General features: G+C 39.5%; 1 protein-coding gene across 2 annotated transcripts in view; it reads left to right on the top strand.

Moving 5' to 3' along the window:
* The first annotated feature begins 477 nt into the window (after positions 1-477).
* ADGRL2 (adhesion G protein-coupled receptor L2) overlaps positions 478-13,170 on the top strand; it is a 378,099-nt gene continuing 365,406 nt past the window's right edge. Inside the window, exon 1 of one of the 2 annotated variants that reach the window (XM_039384678.1) lies at positions 478-756. The gene's annotated coding sequence lies outside the window, so the exon portion shown is untranslated. The remainder of the gene's footprint in view (positions 757-13,170) is intronic. The other variant, XM_039384661.1, reaches the window with a different exon arrangement.

The raw sequence follows: 13,170 nt of genomic DNA, 5'->3' as shown, positions 1-13,170 counted from the left end.
AGCCAGCTTCGAGTGCCACCATCCCTTGACTATTTTAAAGGCACCTGCACACTGGCAAATGATAAATCTGTCACTGCACACTCGGAAACATCCCAACGAGTTACTACGTTCCAAACGTTTCTGTGTTTGAAATCCTTTAGCAGCGTTCAGCAGATTTATAATCACTCGAGGCTCGCAGCCCAAACCCCCGGCCGCACGTCGGGCTGAGTTATTACGTGTTTATAGGAATCTGATCAAATGGACCATCACAAGCCGGGGTGGAGGGGGGAGGGGGGGATCTGTTTTAAACTCCGCCGTGATGACAGCTTTCCTCGTCTTACGGCTGCGACATGAAGAGGGAGCTGTAGCTCTTCCGAGCCGCGGCTCAGCCCGAGCCCGCGCACAGCCCCGCGCCCGCTCCGCTCCGCTCCGCGCCCCGCGCTCCCCTCGCTCCTCCGCCCGCTCGGCCTTTCTGGTTTTCCTCCCCTTTTTTTTTTTCATCCCCGTGCCCCTGTGCCAGTCAATCTAAATGTATCAGTTCAAGTGGAGATAATCCATGCAAATCAGAGGCACTGGCTCCCGGTGCTCGATTCACAAAGAGAACTCAGCTTCGGGAGGTCACTCGTTCACAGCTGCTCCTCCCATTATGTTTTTCCCTTATTGCAGAACTGCTGCATGTGTACAGTGACTGAAAGGACTCAATTTACTGCAACTGCTGCCTGGCTTTACTTACAACTTTCTTTAAAGGGGGACTTACCTTCTATCACTCTTGCTAAGGTAGGAAGTCTGATTCTTCTAAAGACGTGTAATGCCTCCAGTGTTTGCTCGTTATCAGATCCCACCATAATGATGCATATTGTTGCCAGAATTAGGTCCTAATAGAATTGCGCCAGGTGCTTGATGCTTTTGTTGCTTGTGTGTATAGATGCAACTGTTTAAACAGCTCATTTACTGTTTATTTAGCCAGCTATGTGTCCCCTACCCCCTGGTTTTCTTTCCCTTTTCATAATGGCAGGTATGATCTCAGCACAGCAGCTTCCTAATCGACAAACGTGATCTTCGACCAAGTTTGTATTCTCTTTTAAAAATGTTTTCTAATGTCTGTGTGAGTCGATGCAGTGCCCTGTACCCCCCAAAAGGAAAACGAGAGCTTTCTGGGCTGAGAGCTTATTAAGGTGCCATCTCTGGAGCAGAACAAACTGTTGAAAGGTTTTAAACAAAAATAAAAAGGTCACCTTTTACTTTGCAGTGTTGTAAACAAGGAAACTCCAGGCCTCACTGCAAATGGGCCTGTCATAAATTTAGACCACAAGATAAACATATAGTTAATAAAATTGCCAGCAGAAGTGGGGAAATGGAACCTTCGCTGTTCTCTGTTAATATTTATTGTTCAGAAAGGTTGGACAGGCAGTGCTTGCCCTGCAAACAAAGTGCAACTCTGAAGCAACTATTTGAACGTGATTCCTAAAAAACTCCTTCAGAAAAGGGAAGTCAGTCCCCACGTCATTAGTTACATTCTAACTTCGAGCATACATCACATGAGATATTGAACTGGTGCATCTGACAGCACACACTGCCTTTAGGAAAGCAGACAGTAAATCTTGCATTTATTAATGTGTATTTCTATGAATTTGTTGTCAGAATTTAGAGCTGAAAATAATTGAAATAACTATATAGACAACTTTGGACACGTTAAATCAAAGTAATGGATTTGAAGAGTAATATATTGCAAAAATTAGAATTTTTCTGACTCGCATTTGTCCCACAGTAAAGTTCTTGTTTGTTGTCTTGCACAGCTGGAGTTAAAAAATGACAGCAATTAGATTTGGAGCCAGGCTGCTTTTGTATAACTTGCTATGTAACATCCTCGAGTTAATCAAGTAACGGGTCTGGGAGGCTTCAAACTGAGCTTAAAATGAAAATTTAGTTGACCAGCCAGGACAGAGAGATGCTCCCAAACATAACCTGTCTAATTTCTTCAAGAATACTTGAGTCATGCATTTCCACTTTACCTTTCTGGATTAGACAGAGATTAGACAGGAGAGTACTTGCTTACTATATTAAGTATTTCAGTGCCTAAAATGTGCATCTTTTCTTTTTGATATACAGTTCCTGCTTTTTGAAAAAAATGCATTCTTGTTTTGGAGTACAGTACAAACCTAGAGAGCCTTGTCATTGTTAGCATAAAGAAGACATCTACACAAGTATTACTGTGCAGAGGGCAATCTTTCTTTCTCTGGCATTTGTAAGGTTACTGTACATAGAATTTAGCAGATAAATATCTTTTGCTTCCTGGCATTTTGGAGATCCTATTGGTATGCAGGTTATCCTGTGAGGATGGCAACTGAAAAAAAGAAATATGTTTTATAGCAGGGTGTCATAAAAGCCCTTCACAATGATGTAAGTGGAGTCTGACCTTTCTTTCTTATCCTGTAATTAGAATTTTTATTAACTCTTTCAAGTGCAGAGTTTTTTGAAAAAATTAATGTTAGAGAGAACAAGCATATATATAAGGTAGGGAGAAAAAAACACATATTTTTGATCTGTGGGCTTCAAAAGTAAAATTTGAGAATCCTTTTTGGACAGGAGAAAAAAAATGTATTCTTCCCAGCAACTCAACTTTCTCCACACAAAGCGATTTTGATTTACAGAAAAGAGACATTTGATACAGGCATCCTGCCTCCCCCAGAAGGAAAAAAAAAATAGAAAACAAAAAAGAAGAGAGAAGCAAAAAGGCATTTCTAAAAAAAGACTTCTTTCATTTTGTGAAAGAGAAGGGGAATGCATTTTAGAGAAGTGAGCTGAACTTAAGGAAAGACATTAAGGATCTTTTGTCTGACTGAATCTCTGGCCAGGGTAAAGTTGGGAAGTAAAGGTGATCCCTGTGGAGTTTAGCAATATACAGAGATGAGATTAGATGACTCACCACTGGAGATACGAAAAAGAGAGAAAAAGGCCTTTCCAAGGAAGGTTTTTTGTAAGTGGATTAAAATATTCTCCCAGCGGACAGTTATTTCCTGATTCCTTCCCACCTTTCACGCCATGACCGATGTCTGACGGGGACAAAAGTGTTCCTTGGTGAGTCATCAGCAGGATTTCATGGAGTCACTTCCCAATTATGTACTCAAGTCTCCTTGAAGGTTCCCCAGGTTTGCCTGGCACAGCTCAGTTTAATCCCTCAAAATAAATGACACGAAATCAGGTGTTTTCATCATCGAGGCCTCTGAATCTATTTGCAGCAAACTCGAAGGAGTGACCCCCGTGTTTCATTTCTAATTTAGGCTGTGCAGTTTTCCTGACCAGCCTGTCAGTGCCCTCCTGCAGCCGGTTCCTTTCTCCTGTTGGGGTGGTTCCTGCTCTGCAAACTCTCCATTGCTAGAGTAACTCAGCAAACACCTCTTCAGGATGAGCTACCTGATCCTCCACTGTAGGGTGCCTTGCAGCAGGATCTATAGGATGAAGTAAACCTTGGAGCTGTAAGCTGAACTATGCCTTAAAAGTATTCTAGAGAGGGGAAAAAAAATCCTGAAAAGTAAGTTGTAGAGGTTTTGAGAAAATATATAGCTATGAATAGGAGATTTAACTGTCAACAAAGTCCTCAGCCAGTGATTTGTCATTAGTATTTTCTATAAGTGCATAGGAAAAATATGTTCCCCACAGCTTCTCATCAAATTACATACACAATTATGTCATAGTCTTCTTTTTATCACTGCCTTCTACTGTAGATTATTAAAATGTAACGTTGCAGAGTACAGACATTGCATATCTTTTGCACATAAAGTGTGCTTATACCTCTGGGGGTTAAAAGCTGAATCAGATCTGTAACTTGCCTACTGATTGCCTTTGGAGTTGCTCCTTATTTATTTATTTATTTATTTTGGTCTAAAGGTTTAGATTGACAACCTTTAATGTGTTTGGAATTCTTCAGCAGATGTAAAATGCTCAGTAATGACTGAAGTTAACCTGAGGCTTTCCATATCCATCCTCCCCAGGAACTGCACTGAAGCTTTAGTAACAGTTGAGAATTTTATGCAAACAACTATTCTCATGAGAACTTCTCATTTTTCTGCCCTCTCTTACTCCCTTTATGATTTCTAGAGATGTTTTAAGTCAAGTGAGACCCCCTTGCTTCCCTCTCTCCCAAATACCTGTTCTGGAGAGCCTACATGAAAATTTTCACAGATGAAATGCACCAAAAGAGGAGCCGATAAAACAAAAATAAGTGGAGTGGAAATGAATCTTTAAATGGCAAGTCTGTGAAACACTGAACATGGTTATCTGACATTATGTCAGTGAGTGTTATCTCTCGAGGAGAAATGAGCAAGAGCAGTCCACACAGGAAAAGTAATTGTTGCTTTACTTCTGTCTGTTTATTTGGGATAGCTTGAACTGCCTCCCACTTCTTATTTTTCTCAGTGTGAAAAGATTAACTACTAGAAATGCAGCCAGTAGGCATCTGACTCAAAAGCAATGCTCATTTGACCCTTGGACACAAAATAATATCTAATGCAAATGAAAATGAAAATCTAAGCACCCTCAAACATCACGGAGTACAAGAAATACGCAGAATGTGGGTCAGTAGAAATTCAGCACTTTTACAAATGAAAACAAAATAAACCACTGAAATCACTTGGTCAGATTAACATTTATTTCTATTCCACATCAGAGTATCAGGTGCTGCAGTTTTGTCCAGCGTACCTGAAGCAAAAGATCTGTGGCAAAATTCTGCGTTAGTTTTAACAACTGCAACTGAAATGGTAGGGAGAGGAATAAAGGGGGAAAGGAGGGTAAGAGGTGCTGGATCAATACATACATATTTGTCAAGGGTTAGGTTTTATAGGAGACAAAGAGTACCCAGGAATTCAGATGTGTTTAAGGTATGTGGTGCTGCCACTTCTTTATTTAGAGGTTACCTTTGCAATGTAAGGGACTTCAGCCCTCCTGCTGTTCGAGTTGTGCTGTGTTGGTTGGGGGGCTGTTGGGTTTTTTGGTGTTGGGGGAATGGTACATGAACATGCACGAGTGGGAATGGATACAAATCCCCCAGTCATTAGACACCATTTCTTGCTTCTCCTCCTGCCAAGTTATGAAGGCAGAAGGCAGGAAAGACCAAATGCATTCCATGTGAGACAAAGGACTGAGAGAGGGATGCAGGTTCTGCCTCTGGAGAAATAAGACTTGACACAACAGGCCTTTGGAGCCAGGACTTTGATATCTGCCTTGCCCCTCCAGGAAAGTCTGTGACTTAGAAAATGCCCTCTGAGGAAGGAGATGAAATACTTGTTAAACTCAAGCGACAGTCCCCATGCAATTTTTGTTACCTAGTCTGTGCACTGGCTGTGTTACGTGAGTTCACGGAATGGTAACAGTATAATGTTAACTGGCAATCCAAAATTTAAAAAAGGAAAGAAATTTCAGAATTTGCTCAGTGACTGTGAGAATATATAACTCCCACCACCCTTACAGCTGAGGCAAGAATCATTTACTTGGAGGAGGGTAGGAACATTATATATACATATATATATTGTGTGTGTGTGTGTGTATATATATGTATATATATAGGGGAGGTATATTAAGCTTTTCTTACTAAAATTTCATTGTGTTGAGTCCAAACTTGATCACTGCAGGAACAGCCAGGTAAGTGAGCAGTGAGCAGCCTGGTTGGAGGGAGGATCCACAGAGACCCCAAGAGCAGAGACCTTGGTCCACATTTCCTGCACAGCTCCAAAGGTTTCTGCTTCTCCTGTCCAGCAAGTTCTGTGCCTCCTCTTTCAAGAGAGGAAGAGATGGTCCATGAAGAGATGCCTGAAATTTAAAGAAGATAAATGTTGTTCTTGCCAGAAAACTATGCAGGCAATGCTCAATGGTCTCCCAAAGTCCACCTGCCAGCCTAAAAAATATGTCTGTAAATGGCAAGATCACAAGTGGATCACAAATAGATGCTGTCTGGCGAGTTTTTCTGTGGAACTGGCAGGACAGATACAGAGAGACACAGAAGAGTATTGAGGTAACATGAGGGACAGCCAAGGACATCATAAAAGACTGCTTAAAAGTACAGGACATGGTTTACAGTCACAACATTTGGGTTTAATTTCTTTATAAATTACGTTGCTAGATTGTGAAAACCCAAATACAGCATGGCATTTCCAGGGGTCTTTCCTGGGTGGTTTGCCATGAACCTTTTCTCTAAACTCGCAGTCCCTTCCCCAGGATCCCCTCCATCCCCCCACAAAAAAACCCACCAAAAGTGTGTCATAAAACCTGTTTAATTTCCTACAAAAGATTATACTAAGTGTGCTTTTAATGTAATGATGTCAGTGGCGGATGATAACATGTATTAGGTAGTGCAAACTGCTGATTATCTGTCAGGATAAATCTGTTTATTTCAGAAATAGCAGTCTGACAACCCCCTGTTGTTAATCATGAAAGTACATGCTAATGCCAGGTACTGTTTGCTTGGAGTCTCTCAGAGGAATGTGTTTGTTAGATTTGTGCTTTGACAGTCTTTACACGGAGTTTTGCAAATTTTCTGTGTATATTTTTTTTTTCATGTATTTTTTCAAGGCAGAGGCCGGAGCAAAGCTGCTGATGTGCAACTGGGGTTCACAGCAATTCAGAGAAAGGAATGACTTGTGAAAAGAGAGAGTGGATTATAGGATTACACAGTGGTTCAGGCTGTGCCCATTGCTGGGTTCATCTTTAGTAATTTCAGTGCAGACCCATTAGTGACAAACAGAAACAGAGCAAAAGCAAAGTTGGAGAGGTTTATTTCCACAGGAGGCACTCCTCTTATATTTGTTGATTTATTTTTCAGCATTTACAGCAATCCCTAATTATATCCTGAATTAAAAAGACCATCTCCAGATGATGCTCATACCATTCCTTTTTAATGAGAAAAATGGCCAAGTGAACCAGGCAGCTTTTATAATATTGTGAATTTGACCCAGCATTTGTGCTGTGGAAAATTTACTATTATGTATTTTGAGTGAAACATAAATGCAATACTGAGGTAGAGTGTGTCAAACCTGAGGTGAAGAGGTGTTTTGTCTGACTTCATTGCATTTGGATCATTTTCATGGATGCCATAAAAAGCTGAATAGCATAATAAAAATTGATATTTATATTGACATTTCAGGCTTCTAAATAGAAGCTGAGAAAATCTAAACAGACTTGGGTATCTCTGCAGCTGTTCCTCCAAACCCATCTGAGTCCTGACTAATTCACTTTTTCTCCCCACATACCCTCAATTGGCCCTAATATAAACATCTCTCTCTAAAGCAATTTCTCCCTGGAAGATTATGCACATCTTCATCTTAATTCAGAATTTACATGTGTACTTTGCATATTTTTGCATCAGTATGTGTGTTTTAAATTAGATAAAGGTCACTGTCATTCATAATCAAGAAGAAGGTGTATAAAAGGTCAGGATTCAATAAAAAAAACTGATTAGATGTAGAGGTTTGTTCATATGATTCAGTATATCATTGGATAAGTGGAAATCATGAGTCAACAAATTAACCTTGGTATAATGGGTTACTTGCTTCATTAGGATCAGAAATGAGATTCACAACTTTTTTTCCAATATACTCTGTGTTTGTCTCCATAATAAGAAGAAATACTGTGGTGTTGGCAGTTACATAACTGAGTATTTTTATAATTTAATTGGCTTAAAATGTAACACAAATGACAATTCTAAAGTTAAAAAAGGAACCGAGGCACCAAATAAATTTACCGTGCATATAAATATCAATGGAATAAAAATTATCCACTGCAGGTAAGTGAATTTAAAATAATGGCTTTTATGTTTCATATAGGCTTTAGCTTAAGCACGTGAAAGAAGCTGTGATAAGTCAGGCTTTCAAAATCTAGGGAATCTCTGCACTAGAAAACATCTGAGCATTCTTCAGAAATATTCTCCAGGATAGATGAGAAATATCAGAAGTAGGAGGAGTCCTTATTTACAGTATGGACAATCATTTATTTACAATAATCTGGCCTAGGAAAGACAGCATTGTTTATTCAAAGTGCAATGCCATAGTCTCAGCTTCAAACTGAATAAACTTGGTGCAGTTTTTATGACTCCACCACAAGCTGTTCCAAACAGTTTTTTGCCATGTTTTTTGGGGGTTGGGGACTGGTTTTGGGGGGTTTTGTTTTGGGGTTTTTTTGGGGCTGTAAAACCTTGCAACTATTTCAACCTGTACCACAGCAGAAAAGTCTATTAGAAAAGCAACATTACAATTAAAATAGTTATACATGTCAATGTTTCAGACATTGTGTATTTCTTTAAGCTTTCTTCACGTCTGTGTAGAATAAATATCAAGTTACTACTTGTTCATTTTTTTTCCCTTGGGCAGCATTCTGTACCTATTAAATCCTAAGTATGAAAAAAAATTAGACCTGCCTGTTACCACTATAAACTTACACCCAATGGTTTTCAAATAACATGTAGGTAATCTCTCTTCTGTAAACATGGAGACTTGGAGCTGCTCATAATTAAAGCTGCAAGAATCACAGTCTAAGCTGACTCTTTTCTGGTGTTCATATGCCTCATTCTCTCACAAAATGTAATGGAAAGAAGATACACTAGACCGTGGTAAGCTTTCCTTATTTACAGTATTGTTTGGATTTGATGCAGTTTTAGTACAGCAATAGCATTACTCCATTATTTCATCCTTTGAATGTCAGCTGGGTGTGAACAGGACTCTCAGATGGGGCTTTAGTGAGTGAGGTTGTAGTATCTGCTCCTGAGCATTCAAAGGATGAAACAACTCCTTGTAATACAACAGTTTAGGTTACTGTTACTCCCAACTTCTACTGCTCCTCCTCCATAGTTTATAAACCTGAGATATCCCACTAGTGCCCACTTACAGAGTTCCACTGCAGGCAGGCTCCTGATGTGTGCTGGCCTTGGCAGTGCCCAGGTGTAGCAGCAGCCCAGGAGTGCGTGGAGGCTGTACCTCCATGAGGGGGCACATGAATTACCAGTGCACTCTGGAAGCAAATCTCCTCCTCCTCCCAAAACCCTGAGCTGCAGCTCACCCACAGAAATAGCCTGGCTGCTCCTGGATGTCACTGAGCTAGAGGATGTGTTTCAGGAGTGCCTCTGATGGCACTTGAGCAGTGGTGGGCATTCAGGCCACAAGCCACGCCAGAACTAGCCCAAATTCAAAGGCATGACATGTATGTTGGGTTCTCAGTGTTTGATGATTCACACCACAAACTGACTTCTCTGGAGTGGCAGTACTGACTAAGGGAGGATATCCTGAGGCATGAGACAGAATTCACCAGCTCTGGCCCTTATTTCAGCATTAGGAGCTCTTAGTGTGTTCATTAGTTCTTGAGTCTTGCTGCAGACCTGCCATAGAAGGTAACTTTGGCTGCCTCATTAAACCTGGGAGATGACAGAGGTGAAGGAACACTCTTTCTGCACTGTGCCCACCTCCTGGGGCTGGCAGCTGAGGAGGAAGTTGCTCCTCATAATCTCTCTTCTCTCAATACTCTCTGCACAGTAACAACCAGAACTGAGAAAAATTCCTTGTGCTCCACTGAGGCTGAGGAAGCGACCTGGGACACTGGGCAGGACAATCTTACTTTAGATGCACAGATCTATCACACAGTGACTTGTTTAGTCCATTGTGTCCGTGCTGGAATCTCTGTGAAAAGAAGTTATTGAAAACCAAGAATCTCCTAGTTCTGACACTGGTTTATAAGGTACCTTTGGAAAAGTCACCCAGGTGAATTTTTCCAAACTTTGACTTGTGAATTTAAATTTCATGTTTAAGCATCCAAATTAGTGGTCTGATTTTAATGTGTGCTGACACTCACATTTTCAATTGACTTCAAAGGGAGTTGTGAGTTCTCAGAAGTCTAAACCTATGAAAATCAAGCCAGTTAGAGACTCAAACTTGAAAGGTTTCTCCCATACCATTATTGTTATTTGCATTACTTTAGTAGCTTGACACCCTAGTTATAGGACTAAAGTGCCAGGCACTGTGTTTTCTATCTCTTTTGCTATATGTAAAACCTGGCACACAAGGATGCTGTGGTGATTGTTTTGCTAATATTCGTATGCAGCTTTGAAAAATAAATGCTTTGTAAATACAGAATATAATTATTCATGGAAGAAAATGGTGTGTCTATTATTCATTCCTTCTTGAAATGAGTTCTGTGGATTTTGAACCTGTCCTTAAAAACCAGAGCTGATACAGCATTCAGAATACATAAAATGAAATATAGGGGCCAAATTCATAATTTGCTGTTAAAATGCATGCTGTACCTGTAGTAGTTTGAACAGTAAACAGGAATTAAGTAGTCCCATGCTGTGATCCATTTGAACAGAAATCCTCAACATTTAATAATTCTTACATAATCCACAAGGAAATTAAGTAGGATGATGGACCACAAAGCTCTTCTTAGAAACTTTTGTCTTATCCACACCTCTTTATTTTAGTTAAGCCAATTCCTTACTAAAAATTGTAGAGTCTTTGTAACTGACACCTATGCAAAGGTTTCTTTTTTTTTTCCCCCTGTGGGTTTGATCTCTAAGCTGCTCGGAACACCTCTGATGAAACCGTGTTTTTCCATAGAATACAGTTCCATCAGTGCTGACAAATTCCACAAAATAGTGTCAATTTAACCAATGTATTCTTTGGAAACAAAACCAGGAGGGCTACTGGTAACATATTGATGTTTTCAGAACAAAACTTTATATAGAAATGATTTTTGTTTACAGGTTTTTGATACCACAATCTTATACGACACAAAATTAACAGGATACATTTTCATTTTGACAAGATGTTTTGCTGAAAAAAAGTCTTCACTCACCAACAATTAAGAAATTGCCCAAAGCCTGGTTTTAGTTTAGAACTTTAAAATAAGAAGCGAAAAATATGAATGTGAAGTATCATTATATGTAAAAGTGCAGGTTGGTGGTTTCTATTTAAATAAGACGTGGTCTAAAAGCAGAATCTAACTGATTAATAAGTTTGTTCATGCAGACCTTCATTCAGACATCAGGAATAAGTGCTCTGTCTGCTTGATAAATATCCAGGCTAAACACAAATGTTGTTATTTGTCAAATAGTAACTGTTTTAATGGGCAATTCTTCCTGATCTTTAGCAGCCATAAATTGATCTCCAGAACTCAGATGTCACAGCATAGTCCCAGTATTTGTAGGAATCCAACTTTAAGGAAAATATAGTACAAAAGAAGGAAATGCTTTAATTTACTCCAGGGACAGAGTGTATTGGGCATAGTAATGAGGATTTTTGCAACAAGCAAAAAGTAAAGGGTATTATTTTTCTACAAAGCAGCTAATACAGTAATCAATCTAGACAGTCATTGTATATCTTCCAATACTTAGGATTTTAATAAAAGTAATCATCAGGAATTCTATTTAGACTTTCAGACCTTTACAACTCGGACCATTAAGAACAATGATACATGATTTTAATCTGTATGGTGTAAACTGATTGATTCCTTGCTTGTAAACTGCACACTCTTCAGATAGATCAATTTTCACATTTACTATATTTAATTATTTTCTGTTTCTTTCTGACTTTGAAAGGCATAGATCATTTGGGGGGCCCTTTTTTTAACTGACACTTTCTTGACAGCTAATACAAATAATAATAATTTAAAAAAAAAAAAGCCCATAGAATAAATAAGTTGCATTTTATAAAAGATTTAGCACAAGTGTTTATGTCCTGTGAGTACAAAGGGCCGTGAGTGCTCCCTTTATCTTGTAGTCTGAGGTAGAGACATCAACAAACCAACATTTTCTGTATTTCACACATAATTTTCCATGTGATTACAAACCTGGCCTGGGTAGCTGAATGGAGTTTGCCTGAAAATGAAAAGAAAGACATATACTCCTGAAAAAAGGACCCAGGCCCATATCTCCTGTGAGATCCGGGAAAGTCACTCTTTTGGAGGCTGAAGAGAGAGATAAATGTGATAACAAAGCTCACAATTCCAGCAGGTTCCCCTAGAATGGTACTTCAGAAACACGAGGTGTGAAAGAAAGGCAATCTGTGCCAGATACTGATTAAATTTGAGTCATCTATCCAAAGCAGTCCCTAGCTGCTTGTAAAATGCTCCATGTAATTACAGTAACTACAGTTTTTAAAGCAATTTACACATTAGCCTTTATCTTGGGTCTCTCTTGGTGGGTGTGTTTCTTCTTTGGAATCAATATCCTTAAAATATATGTTAATAAGTCATATGAATTGAAAGCCAAATAGACTTTAAAAATTCCATCTCTAGTATTTTACTCATGCATTCCTCTTGGCTCTTGGAAAGCTTAACTGTAATAAAATATCACACTCTGAATGTTTAGCTAACACTGCTCAGTGACCCCAGCGGGAAGTCACAACCATATTTAAAACTGTTAAGGAGTTAGGAGTTGATGCAAAATCAAACCAGGATATATTCAAATGCTGCCAGGATAAAACAATATTAAGGGCTAAACTTTGTCCTTTGCTAGTTACACAGGTGCAAATGCCAGACCTGGCAAATCCTTTCAAAACTTTGTGTGTCCTAATCTTTCAAATCTTCCTCTAGTCTTTGGACATGGAAGATTTTGCTAATGCAGGAGTCACTTGGGTAGTTACAGGATGAACACTGGCCAAATAAAAGGGGTCTGGCTCATTGCTTTGATATTCCAATTTTAAACTAATGTAAGTGTGAATTTTGGAAGGAAATTAAAATGGCTATTTCACTAAAGTTCTGCTGGCTGAAACCAGAAGAAATGCAAGCTCCCAGTCAGTAAAGCTGTTCCCAGCAGAGCTGCACAGGGCAGCTGCAGGTACCTTTACGCTTCTGTGGTGGTTGTTGTTGTTTTATCCTGTTTGTTCAAGGTGCCTTTGGTGTCTGCCAAGCCCAGAAAAGCTCCTTAGTTATTCTGCACTCCATTGTTACCAAGGCTATTATCCTAACTGGGGCTGAGAATATGAAGCACACACGTGTTTGTGTAGGAAAACTGGGGTCACCAGAGATAATCCAAAAAGTTGTTCCCCAGGGGATTATCTAGGATGCTGTTTTCCAAAACTGCCACATATCAGTAAAAGGGCAAAGCACTTGTAACTCTGGTGATTGATCCTCTGTCAAGCCACGATTGCTGTCACCAGCAGGTTGCATTCCTTCAGCAAAGAATTTTCAGCTAAACCAGTCAGGCTCCCAGTGTCATAT

Source organism: Pipra filicauda, unplaced genomic scaffold (genome assembly GCF_003945595.2).
Source record: "Pipra filicauda isolate LSUMZ 115617 unplaced genomic scaffold, ASM394559v2 scaffold36_size6622888_pilon, whole genome shotgun sequence".
Taxonomy (NCBI): domain Eukaryota; kingdom Metazoa; phylum Chordata; class Aves; order Passeriformes; family Pipridae; genus Pipra; species Pipra filicauda.
This window is presented reverse-complemented; position numbering and strand designations above follow the sequence as displayed.